This window comes from Monodelphis domestica, chromosome 1 (genome assembly GCF_027887165.1).
Source record: "Monodelphis domestica isolate mMonDom1 chromosome 1, mMonDom1.pri, whole genome shotgun sequence".
Classification (NCBI taxonomy): Eukaryota; Metazoa; Chordata; class Mammalia; order Didelphimorphia; family Didelphidae; genus Monodelphis; species Monodelphis domestica.
Window position 1 is genome coordinate 425300872 of NC_077227.1, and position 13803 is coordinate 425314674.

The following is a 13803-nucleotide window of genomic DNA, read 5'->3' on the forward strand; positions in this document are numbered from 1 at the left end:
CCCCAGTACTCACACTCCACACTCAGTGCTGACACAAACACCCAGACACAGTCTCACACACATTCACACTGCCTCTCCCTCCTCCCCATCCCCATTCCCTCTCCCTTTCCCCCCCTTTCCGTATCAAGAGTGCCGGGGTTGCTGCACAGTCTAATTACAGAGAACAACTAAAGGTAAGAAGGCATCCATTATCCCAAGGTGTCGGGATGTGATTTGGAGTCAATTTGCCAATTGCACGAGAGAGGGGGAAGATTTCTACACTCCTTCCCCACCCCTACCCCACCCCCACTCCCACCCCCTGGGCGCTTCCTTTCTGCTCGGCTGATGGGGCTGGTACCGCTTCTCCTCTCACATATCTGCTGTCGCTTTGCCTTGATCCACACTCTCCTACAAGAACCAGCCTTTCCAACATACCCTCCCTTCTTTCATTAAGGGCATTAGGCGAGTTGGAATTTGTATGAGGAGGACCCCATGGGAATACCGTCTCGGGGGTAGGTATTTACATGACTATCTGTGTCCTAGGGTTAAGGAGGGGGGGGGGGGGACGCTCTCTCTCTCTCTCTCTCTCTCTCTCTCTCTCTCTCTCTCTCTCTCTCTCTCTCTCTCTCTCGCTCTCTCTCGCTCTCTCTCTCCCTCCCCCCCCCCTCCTTAATTTAGTTGGGTTGCCAAGTGGCTGCTCTCCAACTCCAGCTAATTCTGGGGCTTGAGCTCTGGTGGGGGTGGGGGTCGTGGGGGAGAGGACCAAGAAGTGTGCTTAATGAGAAAGGGTCATTATTTCTATGAGGAAATCGGCCATTAAAAACAAAAAAGAAAAAAGAAAGAAAAAAAGAAACCCATGGCATTTTCCCGGGGCCAGGTTCTCCCTGAGTACCTGGCTCCAGGTTACTGTCTGCCCCGGGAGCTGTAGATTGGTAAGTGCACTTGTTCCCAGACAAGAAGGGTAAAAACATACCCCCCCACAACAAAGAAATAGGAACTCTATAAAATGCTACCTAACAGAATCGACTTTGCAGAAGGGGGATGGCATTCAGAGGCTCCCCTCCCCCCTGAACTTTAAAATAGTTTAATGAACACGGAGGGAGAAATCATTTTTTTTCTTCTGTGCGTTGAGCAGTCTACAAAGAGAAAGGCAAAAGGAGTGAGAGGGCTTTAACTTTGATCCCCACAATTAGTTCCCTGGGTATCCAGGGGGGAGTGGGCAGCACAGGGAGCCTTAGTGCCTCAGATACAAAAGCATTTAGATCGCTTTAGACCAGTTAATCCTGAGACTGGCTGGGGTCTCTTTTGTTTTCCAACTCCATTGTGGGTTTAGTTCAGTTTTTTCTGTCTGCATGATTGACTGGCCAATAGATGCTAATTATCCAAATGTCGCCTCTGTCCTTTGACTGACTTTCTCCGTATTATGGGCAACTGTCATGCATTCTGCCATTCTATATCATATTACATGTATTATCATATGAAAATAGCCCCCTCCCCCCTTATAAAAGAGGGGGCCTAAACTGGCAGATGCTGGAAATTTTAGAAGTCCCACTTAATTTGTGTGGAGGACATATCAGGCAAGTCCAGAAATGGGAAGTTTATCAGGTAATTAATTTTGTTGTTGTTTGTTGGATTGTTTTGGGGTTTTTCCCCCCTTTCTTTTTCTCTGTTGAGTTTACCATCCTAAGGGAAGCATCCTCCTGGTCCTAACCTGCACACGCCTCCCTGCTATTGTCATAGAATCTCTTCTTCTGTCTCTCCTTACTACAGTGTGGCAATTTAAATTGATTTAACGTATGTGTGCCTAAAATAACTGAATCCGGGAAGTAAGAATGAACGTTTTGACTCTCTGGTAGAAGAAGCAGTCATAGAAAATATTTTGGGTTGGTGTAGTGTCGTTGTAGCCAGTAATAGCAATTACTAATATATTGGGGTTTTCCCCCATGGGAACATTAACTGTTTGGCTCTCAGAAACTTAAATTGTGTTATACGGATATTAAAGGTGATATTAAAGATAGTAGCCTATAGCTTTTGGTGCAAATGTTTCTAACAGGCTTTTGTCTCTGTACAACAAAACTAAATTTGAGAGCACTCCTAGCCATGCGTTTTTAAAAGGTCCACAGCATCTATTCAAGAGCTAGGCATGGAAAGGGTTGGTTAGAGTTGTTTTTCCCCCCCTTCCCTGATGGCTTCCCTGAGATAAACTTAGTGTACCTCCGTGTAATGTGCATGCCATCACTTAGCAGGAATGCAGGATTTATAAGGAGAAGGCTTTTTCAAGTTTATACTCTCGGGTCCGTTGAATCCATGGGCAGACTTACCCTTTCCCCTCCTAAAATGTTAGAAAGGTGTTTTATTATTGCTATTGCTGTAAAATACTGCACATATGTGTAAGAACATAGTTAATTACCTTGTTCACCATCAAATATACGAGCAATAAATTTACATCAATGAAAGGCACTGTGCTATATTTGTGTGGATGTCCATGTCCATCCAACCATCTACCCACCTATCTACACATTTTTATGAAACAGCAGAAGATACTTTATCACAGACTTGATCTGCTATACCAAGATGCTTTGAATTTTTCAGTGATCAAATATACATGATCAAGCTGTTCTTGTTAGAGTATGCGGAGCTCGAGCAATCAATGGGTATTGATCAGACTGTTAAGTATTTCTGAGCGATTTTTTTTTATATCTTTCCCAGATGATTCAAGGAAATGAACAGTTAGGAAACTGTATAAAGCTGGCATTCCACCTTGAGTGCTTGTTTAGAGTGACTGCATGGCTGATCAGAGAACAGGATACTCCCCTCACTCCGACGTGGATTCTTAGGCAAATGTTTGTGAAAATGTGAAGATGACCCATCCCAACCTCCCCCCTCCCATGGACTTGCTCTCATCAGCAAAGAATCTCCTTCCAAAATGGGATGGGCCCAACCTATACTTCTGAATCCAGGGTTGTTCCTAGTCTTTATAGCATCCTCTGTGTTTTGAGAGCATGGCTATGATTCCTGAATACTCGGATCAGGATCAACATTTTGAACATTTACTACCACTGGAACTGAGAGTGATAAAGGGATGTGGGGAGATTTAATGTCTGACTTCCAGTGTAAAGCTCTGAAAATCTTTCAATCCTTATATTAAGGAACAGTATGAGCTGGCCACATGACCTTTCCTAATTAGCTAATTTTTCATTGATCAATGGTTATATTTATAAAGGGATGGGGGAGAAAAGGAGCTTTAACGATGACCAGTAATTAGGCTGGATGATAATAGCTCCCATTTCTATAGAACTTAAGCCTTACAAAGTACTTTCCCTATTACAACCCTGTGTACAAAGATCACTTTTCTTATATTCCAGTTGAGAAAACTGAGGGAGAAATAGGGGGAAATGACTTGCCCAGGAACAGTTAGCCTGACATTAAGTGTCAGTAATGGAACCTGCATCCAGGTCTCCTACTTCTAGGGTTTTCCCACTATAATCCCGAACTTTAAGGATTACAAAATGCTTTCCCCTGACAAAAGCCCTGTGAGATTTTTGACTCTGTTTTACAGATAAGGAAACTGATGCTCAGAGGTGAAATGGCTTGCCCACATTCACCAAAGCAGATCCAGAACTTGATTGCATTCAAAACATTATGCTCTACAAAAACCTCTCTCTCTCTCTCTCTCTCTCTCTCTCTCTCTCTCTCTCTCTCTCTCTCTCTCTCTCTCTCTCTCTCTCTCTCTCTCTCTCTCTCTCTCTCTCTCTCCCCTCCCTTTCCTTTCTCAGAATCTTCCCTGAAATTGAAAATTAACTTTGTAAGCCTATGGGTTTGAGCATAGGGAGAGATGCCTGCCTGTGGACAAGGCAGTGCCATATAGACAGCCAGGGGTGTGCTTTTCATTTAATGATTTCATCATGTTGCTTGTGAAGCTGCCTTGGAAGTCCTGGATAGCTCTTTTGAAGAAGGGTCATGTTTAAGACCATTGGGAAGCCTAATACCACCCCCGAAAACATTGTCAAAAATAAGATGTGTGATTTTATATATATATATATATATATGTATGTATGTGTATATATATATACATGTATATCTATGTATATTTTATTTGAAGTGTTTGGACAAATGATCTTTTCATCTGTGATTGAAAAATATGAAATATTTACAGATTTGTCTATATAGATGGACTGAACTAAAATATGCATAGTCTTCTCTCTAAAGTTGATATCTTAAGTGCTCCCCATACCCCTAGTTATTTGTAGATTATTTTTTTACATTTCTATTGATCAAATTGTGGGGATTAAAACTGGCACTTCCCCTCCCCCTACTAGAGTTCCTTATACATAAAATTGAAGAAATGGTCCTGATTGGGTGGAACTGCCCTTTCACCTCATTGTGTCTGACCTGCCACTTAATTAATCTGTCCTACATGGAGAGCTGTTGACAATACTAAAGATAAGTAGTGTATTGAGACGGGTAGGGAATACTTTAAAAGACATACCACAGTGAGTTTTGTAAGGAGTAGGCATTTTTGTATGTGTTGTTTTCTTATTTTGTGTGTGTGTGCGCTTTCTTTAAAATCACCACCACTTGGATGAGTAGTTTGCTAACAAAGTAGGAAGCCAACTAACCAGAACCAAAAACAACAATGGGGGGGGGGTATCTCTGTGGGAGGATCCATGCTTTCCTCCAAACTTTGTTTCTTGTTTGCTGTTGTTATTGTTCTGTTTTGTGTGACTATTTCAATACTCTCCTAAATGGTTTCTAGCCCCCTCTCTTTCCTTCCTCTCTGCATTCAGATCACCTAAAGATATGAGTTCCTAAGGTTGTGCCTGAGTTTTCCTATATTCCTGCATTTTCTCTTGAAGAAGATTTCTAGAATCAGTTCTGAGGTGGGCAGCAGCAAGGGTCCCCTTGACAAAATATTGACTATATGTATAAGAAAGGACATTTGTGCCATAGACATCTATGTCACATACAGAAAATAATTAAAGGACTTGCTAATTGCTTCTGGAGTTTTCTGGCAAAGGGCGGGACAGACACTTGGTAAAAGGTGGATTTCAGATACTTATAATGTTTTGGCCTCAGACATGTTGGAAAAACCAGTCCTGAAAATGTTGAAGCCTTTTCTTGGGACCAGACCTATACCATCGTCAAGTGTTCTACTGACCTTCAAGGGGGTGATAATAGATAGTGGAGGTTCTTTAGCTGAGGCAGATTGAGGGCAAAGCTTTCTCAGATTTGGTGCAGGTGGTACTATTTAATAAGCACAAGAAAGAGTGAATAATGGGGTGTTTGCAAAGAGTAATAAATGCAAAATAGATAGCTATAATTATAGAAGCTCCCTGGAATGGAGAATAAATATTAAATGACCAGATATCTTGCAAATATCAAATGAATCTGATTACATGGGGCTGTTTTCTCTTAAAAGAGTTTAAATGTATTCCTTGAAAAGTAAATCTGTACAACAATCATATCCCATCCATATAAAGTCCAAATTTCCATGGTGTCTGCTGACAACTAAACCTCTCGTTTAATTTTTTTATATTTAGTGGAGGAGATTTTTACCTGATATTCAAATACAAATAAAATGGGAAGCCTGGTTATAAATACAATTCTTCATGTAGGAAATCAGCAGAATGCTATTACAATTAGTTCCTGTGTTTTATTGCAAAGTGTCAGAAGCTTTTTTTTTTTAACCCACCCATGTTATTTATGCCTGAGGAAATTAGCCTATAGGAAATTAACCAAACAGTATTTCCCATATACCTGCAAGGGTCATTAATGATTTTCATCCATGCAAAGATAATCGCTCCGGAACATTCCTTGTTTTAATTAGTATAATAATAAAAATGTGAGGGAGTGGAGTTCTTGGAAATCAACAAACACGGAAAACAATTAAGCCTTACCAGAGATGGCAATGACCGGCCCAAAGATCTCTAACTGAAGTCTCTTTTATTGTAAAAACAATACAAAACAAAAACAAAAAAGCAAACAGTTCTGTTGTCCAGTATGGGTGTGCAGGTGAGAAGGGAAGGTTGTGAAAGGATGAAGGATGAACAAAAGAATGTGGGTGTCTCAGGATTCCCTTCAGCACTCCCCAGCTCCCAGCAGCTCAGCTGTGGACAGATTTGCTACAGATGACACCTCGACTTCCCACCCCAACCCCCTCCCTTGGCCTTTCTCCGCCTCACCACCCCCAACCCTCTTAAACGCACCCATAAAACAGAAAATGTTCTCAATCTCTTCCAACGAAGGAAGGTTCCTAGCACGAAAGGAGCCTGATATGTGTGTTAGGAATTTGACGTGCTGTAAATCCAATGCAGTTGGCTGAGAAGCCAAAAGGGAGATTGTTTTGGCCATATCACATACAGGGTCCGGCTCTCGGCACACACAGACACGCAAGCACTTCTAGAATTTGCCGTAGTTGATGTGGGGGTTAGTTAACCCCACTACCCCCTCTCCACTTCCTCCCCTCCTTCTCCCCTCCGGCCAAGACCCCCAACAAGGAGGATTGAGCCACATTCTTCCCGCAGATTACGAACTGGAAAGAGGTACTGGCCGTTGCGTCTTTCTGCCACAAACCCTTCTTTTTATGTAGAAATGTTTACCAAACCCACACTATATCCAATCAGGGCGGCCCTAGACGCCGCTCGGATTGGTGGATCTGGAACTCGTAAAAGGTTTATGGGGGAAGGTTTGCCTGGAAATGGAGTTTGGGGTACCCTGCTGTCAGAAGAATGGCTGATACCACGGCGGGAGTAGGAAGAGCCTGGGGGGAGGGGTGGGGTGAATCGGGGAACTTTCCAGCATAAAATTACACTCTATGTATTTGGACATAATAGTTTTCCGTGAGTCAAAATAGCTTGGCTGTTTAAAAAAAAAAAATCTTTCTGTTTCCCCCCAAGCAAGAGGTGTTTCCCTGTGAAGAAATTTATTGTAGTTACTTGAGCTTGGACTATAAAGTCTTGTATAGCAACCAGATTAGCAAAATGGTCATTAAAAGACTCGGGAGTATTCTGGACTAGATTAAAAATAAGTTAACATAAAATGCTGGTCACAGCCCCAACCGTAGAAAAAAGAGACATCTTGTTACAATATTTGCTTTCCTTACTTTCAGGGAAACTTAACATCTTTGTAACAAAATTAAGTTGGGGGCACGCAATTAGCTAGGGGGTCGTTTGTTAAAATTGTCCTTCTTTAAGTATTATCTGATATGACAGATGTACAATGCTGATAACATGATTCAGGGCTCAGCTAACAGCCCTGGCCCCTCCCCCCTCTCTCCACACATACACACACAATAATAGTAAATCCTTTAGCTGCAGTATACAACCAGTGACCTCTGAATTCATATTTCTTTTACCGATTCACTGTAATAAAAATGAGCATTTTGTCACCACTTTGGGAAACGGTGCCAAACACCTTAAAACACATGTCACACGCCAGCCTCCCTTCATTCCTCTCCTCTGGGAGTTGATACATCTGGAATCATAATCATAGATAAAAACCTTGACAAAATTGCATATGAGCACAAGCCTCTCCCCAGTCCCTACCTTTTTATACCATTGAATACAATATTAATATCTGTTACTAAAAGAAAGGGAAAAGAGGCTTCCAACCTTCACGTCCCTGACACGCATCATGTTCAAACCTTCCTTTCACACTTCTTGTTTGATTTTAAGTTCAGTAAGCTTAACAGGACCCTAGAGAGAGGGCCGGGCAGTGAGTTCCCCACTCTGCTCTCCTGACACCCAGAGAAGCAGTTTTAGAATTGTTCTGTTGGCTGCGGGAGAAAAAGGGAGGGAGTTGGCTACCAGCAGTCTTGTTTCTGCAAAACATTTGGCTGCACCTATTTATGTCCCAAGACATTTGTCTATCCCAGTGTCCTGAAGATGGCAAGATTCATAATAAGAGGCTGCTTGATAATAGCTCGCACTTATAACCTCTTATCATTTCTTATTTCTCAAAAGCCCTGAAATGTAGGCAGTACAGACGAGGACACTGAGAACAGGAGAGGAGAGGTCTCCCATCTATAAATTGAGAGAAAACAATTAAAATGACTCCTGTTTCTAGACTGCTTTAATATTTCCAGAGTACTTTTCCTACAATTGCCTTGTGAGATAGGGAGGGCCAGCATTATTATTCCGATTTTACTGGTGAGAAGATGAAGGTCAGAGAAGTTCTTGCCTGTAAAATGGGAAGAATAAGTATTCTAGCAAAGCACCTTTCCAGGGCACTGTAAGGTTTTCAAAACATTTCACTTACACAACCCTTCCTGAAGTAGAGAGCTGCCACCATTGTTTCCTCCGTTTTACAGATGAGCAACTTTTTTGAGCTTCAGTTTTCAGGTTATTAAAATGAATGTAATTATATTTGCTTTTCCTACTTGAGAGCTGTTGTGAAGAAAGTGGTTTGTGAACTATAAAGTACTTTGGAAATGGGAACTACTATCAACTGACTTGCCCAAGGCAACAAAACTTGCATGTCAGAGCAGGGTCTGGAGTCTGGAGGCTTGGGTTCAAGCTCAAAATTCTTTGTACCACCGAATCTGCCTCAAAGAAATCCTAGTGTTCTCTATCTCTATCTATCTGATGTGACTGGGTCCGTTATATTTCTTGCACACATTCAAAAAGACAATCTGCCAATTTCATAAAATATAGCCTGGAAGTCTTGTTTGGTGCTTGACGATTTCTTAAATCAGAGTTAAGATCCATCCTTTGGTTAGGTGCATTTCTTCCCATGTACAAGTACCTTGTCTCCAGGGGAGGAAAGAATGGAAGCAGGGTAGGTAGGAAGAGTGAAAATTGGTGAGACTGAATCCTGGCGACCTCTCTCCCCTCTCCTTTCTCTAGGTCATCGGATCTAGGAGTGAATTCTAGACTGGATTCTCTGCAACATAATCTTGATAAGGGCTGGCTTTCCAGGCTAGCCACCACCTTGGTTTAAAAATTAGCAGCCCTAGAGAGCAACACAGAAAACCCATTTGGTTATAACTGGATTTCCACCGAAGACATGCCTCCTACAGTATGTTGTGTGTCTTTGTTTCATTTTCTGTACATGATAAGCAGTCCTTTCCTATACATATTCAGTGATTAAGAGATGACAGAGAAGCCAGACAAAAGCAACTCGGGATATGTAACGGGGGCTGTTTTTTTTCCCCCTTAAAGCTCGGGATGTCCAAAATGAGTTCCCATTTCTCCTCCCAATAGCTTTATTGTGAGGTGAACGAGATTGGGGGACAGCAACAACAAATTTCCTTAGGCAAGAACTTCTTGTGTGAGCAAGAAGAATAATTTGCTCAATTGTGCAAGCTGGGGATAAGGACAGAGAAATACTTTACCCAAGAAACAGACAGCCAAATTGGCCTTCGTTACTGCAAACATGTCTAAGAACACATTCCTTTTTGCTTTAAGGGAGTGTGTGAGTTTCTACGTCAGTATTTACCACTGCGCCATGCCTTCTCTAAGTTATTTTCTGAGAGTTCCCTACCTTTCCCCTTTCTCCTGGAGTTTAAGCTGACCCACCGGACAGGGCTCACTTGGGATGTTCAGAGTGTAAAATGATATGGGAAAGTGCAGCTGGGGGCAGAAGGAGTTGAGAAGGGGGAGAGAAAGGATGAACACTTTTGTGTAATCACTTCAAGGCGCTCCAGGAAGCTACCAAATGGAAATCTTTCTCCTGAGACTTGGGGAAGCTGCAGATCTGGGCTCCTCTTGCTTGTCACGAAGCAAACTGTCTCACATTCGAGCAGAGCAACATCATTGCCTATAAAAATGAAGGAGCGACCAAATAAATAAAACCAGTTAATGTTGTAGTTAACTTGCAAATCAAGTAAATCTGTTGGTACAGTATTTTAGAAATAAACGATAACAGCATCACACCAAACACACATTCTTGAAACGGCTTCATTTGGATTTAATGGTATATCAGCGTCAACTATTGCTTCCTTTGCTGGTACACACTTCCTGATGCCTACTGAGCAGGGTGCCCATATTTACAACCGAGTAAGATGATTAATTGCACCTTGTCAATCACCGTGCATGAAGACGTAACACCATAGCAGACAATGAAGACGCCTGAAGCTACAATTACGATTTAATTCATAGTTTATGCTATGTCCCATATATTGCAACCTAATAATGGAAAGAAACATAGAAAACATGAGTTATCAATCATTCCCCCCTACCTTGTCCCTCTGTAGTCTACTCCCCCCCCCCCATGACCTTACTCTTCTGGGCAGCTCCATTCTCCCATCTTTTTAATTAGCTTAACTAGATATTTGTTCCTCAAACTCTTCTTTATCTGTCCCTTTCCTTCCTTATTCTCAGGCCCATTTTACCTTTTTCACTAGCTAGGAAGTCCGGGTGGAAGTTGGCAGCTCACTTGAAATCTGGAACCGACAACCTGAAACCCAGCAATTAGCAGAGACAGCTTAGACTTGTGTCCCTTTGTTGAAGGAGGCGTTGAGTTCTTTTGTTCTGGTTTAGTCACGGTAGCTGGGTAGAAGCTGGTACCTCATTATGTGGTTGGTCTGTTTGTCTGGTAGGTAGCAGATGGTAGTGAAGATGACGCTACCTCGGTGAGCCAGAGTAGAGAAACTCCAGACCTGCTATTAGTTCACCTGTCACCTACTACAAAATACAGGTTAAGGGGATTTTATTCTAGTCAACCAAATGTACTGGGGTGGGGTGGGGGTGGTGGTGAGAAAGAAATAAAGAAAGACTTTTAGTGACCCGTTTGGGATGGTGAATAATTTTCCATTTCAGGACTCCTGATTTCATGTGGCAACATAATTTGCATTGTCATGAAGGGGGAAGGTCTCCCACACCCCACTTCTTTCTGTTCATTATACAACAATGCCTGGCTTCTTATTCTAAACAATGTTAATGCCATTCATGTGTCAGGATGTATACCACCAGCTCCATGTTTACAGTCTATTACTCTGTTTGCTTTGTCTCAGTGGACAGGACTGGATGCTTCTAATGTTTTTACATCACTTAGGAAGATTATCAAAGTTGCTGGCCTGTGAACTGGAGGGCAAATACATACCTTCTTAATAGATTCTAAGTAGAAACAGTTTGGATGGAGGCAGCAATCTCATTCTATAGCTATACTCAAAAATAAGAATCAAACTTTAAGAGATCATTAGCCAAGGTACATAAAAGTGATAAGAACTGGTAACTGAATTCTCTGGGAAGCACAACTTTTGTTTGTTCTCTTGGACAGAGAAAAACATAAAACAAGCAAGGCTTCACATTATGTAGTTGCTTGTTGATATTGTTCCCCTACCCCCAGATGTCTATTTAGTATGTTAGAAAACCTCAGGAACATATGATTACACCCAGATTTAATTATTCCACCTAAATCACCCTCTCCCGTGGAAATAACAACTTTTTGACTCTACAAATGTAAAGTTAATGATTGGTTCTCATAATAAATAGCATTTCTATAGTTCCTTCTCTATTTCTAAAGTGCTTTCTTCACAATAACCCTTGGAAGCATAGTGCAATATTGTTGTTCTATGTAATGGTGTTAGAAACCTGAGGATCAGGTGAATTGGTTTGCCTGTGGCCACATAGTTAGTAAGAGACAGAGATGAGACTTGAACTCAAGTCTCCTGAGGGCAAGCTCAGTATTCATGCCACTATACCATGTTTCCTAAATCTATACAATGAAAAACTGTCAGGGTGATTTGCTTCTAGAAAATATATTCTTAATAATAGATAAAATAGAGGATAAAACCTGCTTTTCAACTTCTAGAGCCTGTTATGGCTCTCTAAAAGGACAGCCCCCTCCTCCAGCCTTCAGATTGGGAAGTGAGAAGCTACTATCTTCCAGTGGAATTGTACCAGATATGCCCATGAACATCTATTCACATGTATATTTCTGCAATTCATACATTTGTTCATCACACAAACAACAATTAGATTGTAAACTACTTGAGGGCAGGGATTATCTTTTGCCTCTTTTTCGTATTCTCATCGCTTAGCACAGTGTCTGACACATTGTAGGCACTTAATAAATGTTTATTTAGCTACTGATTGCTAGTATGTGCAGAGTTCTATGTGAGACACTGGAAGCATATAGAGTTATGTTATGTGTGTATGAGTGCAAAAAAACTCCCTAAGTGACTAGGTATTTTTCCTTATGACATGCTGGAGATATAATTTAGAGAAGAATAGAGAATAAGATGACAGGATTTGGATTTGGAATAGATTTTAAACATCATCTACTCTAGTCTCATTTTATAAATAAGGAAACCAAGTGTCAGAAAGATTTAATAACTTAACTAAAGTTATAGGTAACATATGTCAGAGACTAAGTTGTGTTCTAAATCCAGTACTCTTTTCCATATTCTTCCCTGGTTGCTTGTGATTACATCAGTAAGTTGTAGGAAAACACAACTTAAGTGAAACATTACTGAGGGCCATAGCTTTCACTAACACAATATCATAAACACGAAGACAGGAATCTCTGTTGTTCAATAAGGGGTGTGTGTGTGTGTGTGTGTGTGTGTGTGAGAGAGAGAGAGAGAGAGAGAGAGAAAGAGAGAGAGAGAGAGAGAGAGAGAGAGAGAAAGAAAGAGATCTTATAATGTACATAATAATGTTACCAATCAGGATTAGCCATTCTGATTTTACTTTTAATTTAACCAAATTATGAATCCACATTTAAACAGACACAATTCATATTTGGGGCCCCTAGAAATAATTCACTGAATTTTCAACTTCATGGTGTGTTAAAGCTTTTCCAGGGTCTGGATGAGTGGTAATGGGGTAAAGAGGAAGTATGTAAATCTGGCATACCTGGGAAGAGCTTCTCTGGCTGAGATAACAATAACCTACATCTTTATTGCACATTTAAATAAACATTTATTAAGCACCTGCTGTACACATTCATACAATAAATGTTAAGTGCTGACTAAGTTTATATTATATGAAACACAGAGAGATGGAAATTTTAGAGAAGACAAAATCTGCCCTTGCAGATTTATCGTCCAGAAGAGGTACAAGTTCAAATAGCTATAAAATAGAATAATATTTGATTAGCATATTAAAGAGGGACAAAACAAAGTAATATATAAAGTTCGGGAAGAGGGGATGAAGGGATGCTAAGGTTCAAAACATTATTTTTTAAATCCATTATTTCACTTGATTTTAGTCTTTGTAGCTACCTTTTAAGGTGGATAAAAGGATGATTTGCTCCATTCTAAAGATGTGTAAACTAAGGGAGCATGACTAAAGAATTACTACCTTTGCTGGCAATCATGTGGCTAGGAAATGGAAGAGACAGGAGGTATTTTGCTTCCAAGTCCTGGAATTTTCCTACTACACCAGATAATTTCGATGATCTTGAGGAAGCATCCTCAAGAGTTTGTCTAGCTGCAATGGATGAGGAATAACTTACTGTGTGGAAGGTCTCTAAGAACTAAAGGACTGTTAAATATGAATGGGTTTTAAGGACTGGGATGGTTTAAAATGAAAGCAGGAGTGAAGAGAGAAAAGAGAAAAACTGTAAGCTATTTCCTCTTTGATTAGAAAGACTGAAGAATTTGGCTTCCTCCTTCCCTTCCCTTCTGGCGCCTTTGCTCTTTATCCTGCTTTTCCTTTCCCTGTTCAGCTCATGTTAGAGATGAATCATGTGATGTTCCCATCAGCCAGCGGCGGGAAACTGGTGGATTTCCTACAGTGACCCGAAGTGAAATGGGTTTAAATTCAAGCTGTGTTGACTGCTAGCTTCAGGGGCTGGGCCTTCCCTCTCCTTACTCACTGACCTACTCCAACCCCTCAACCTAGACAGTCTCCTTTGGACTGAGGCAGGGTCACTCAGTAG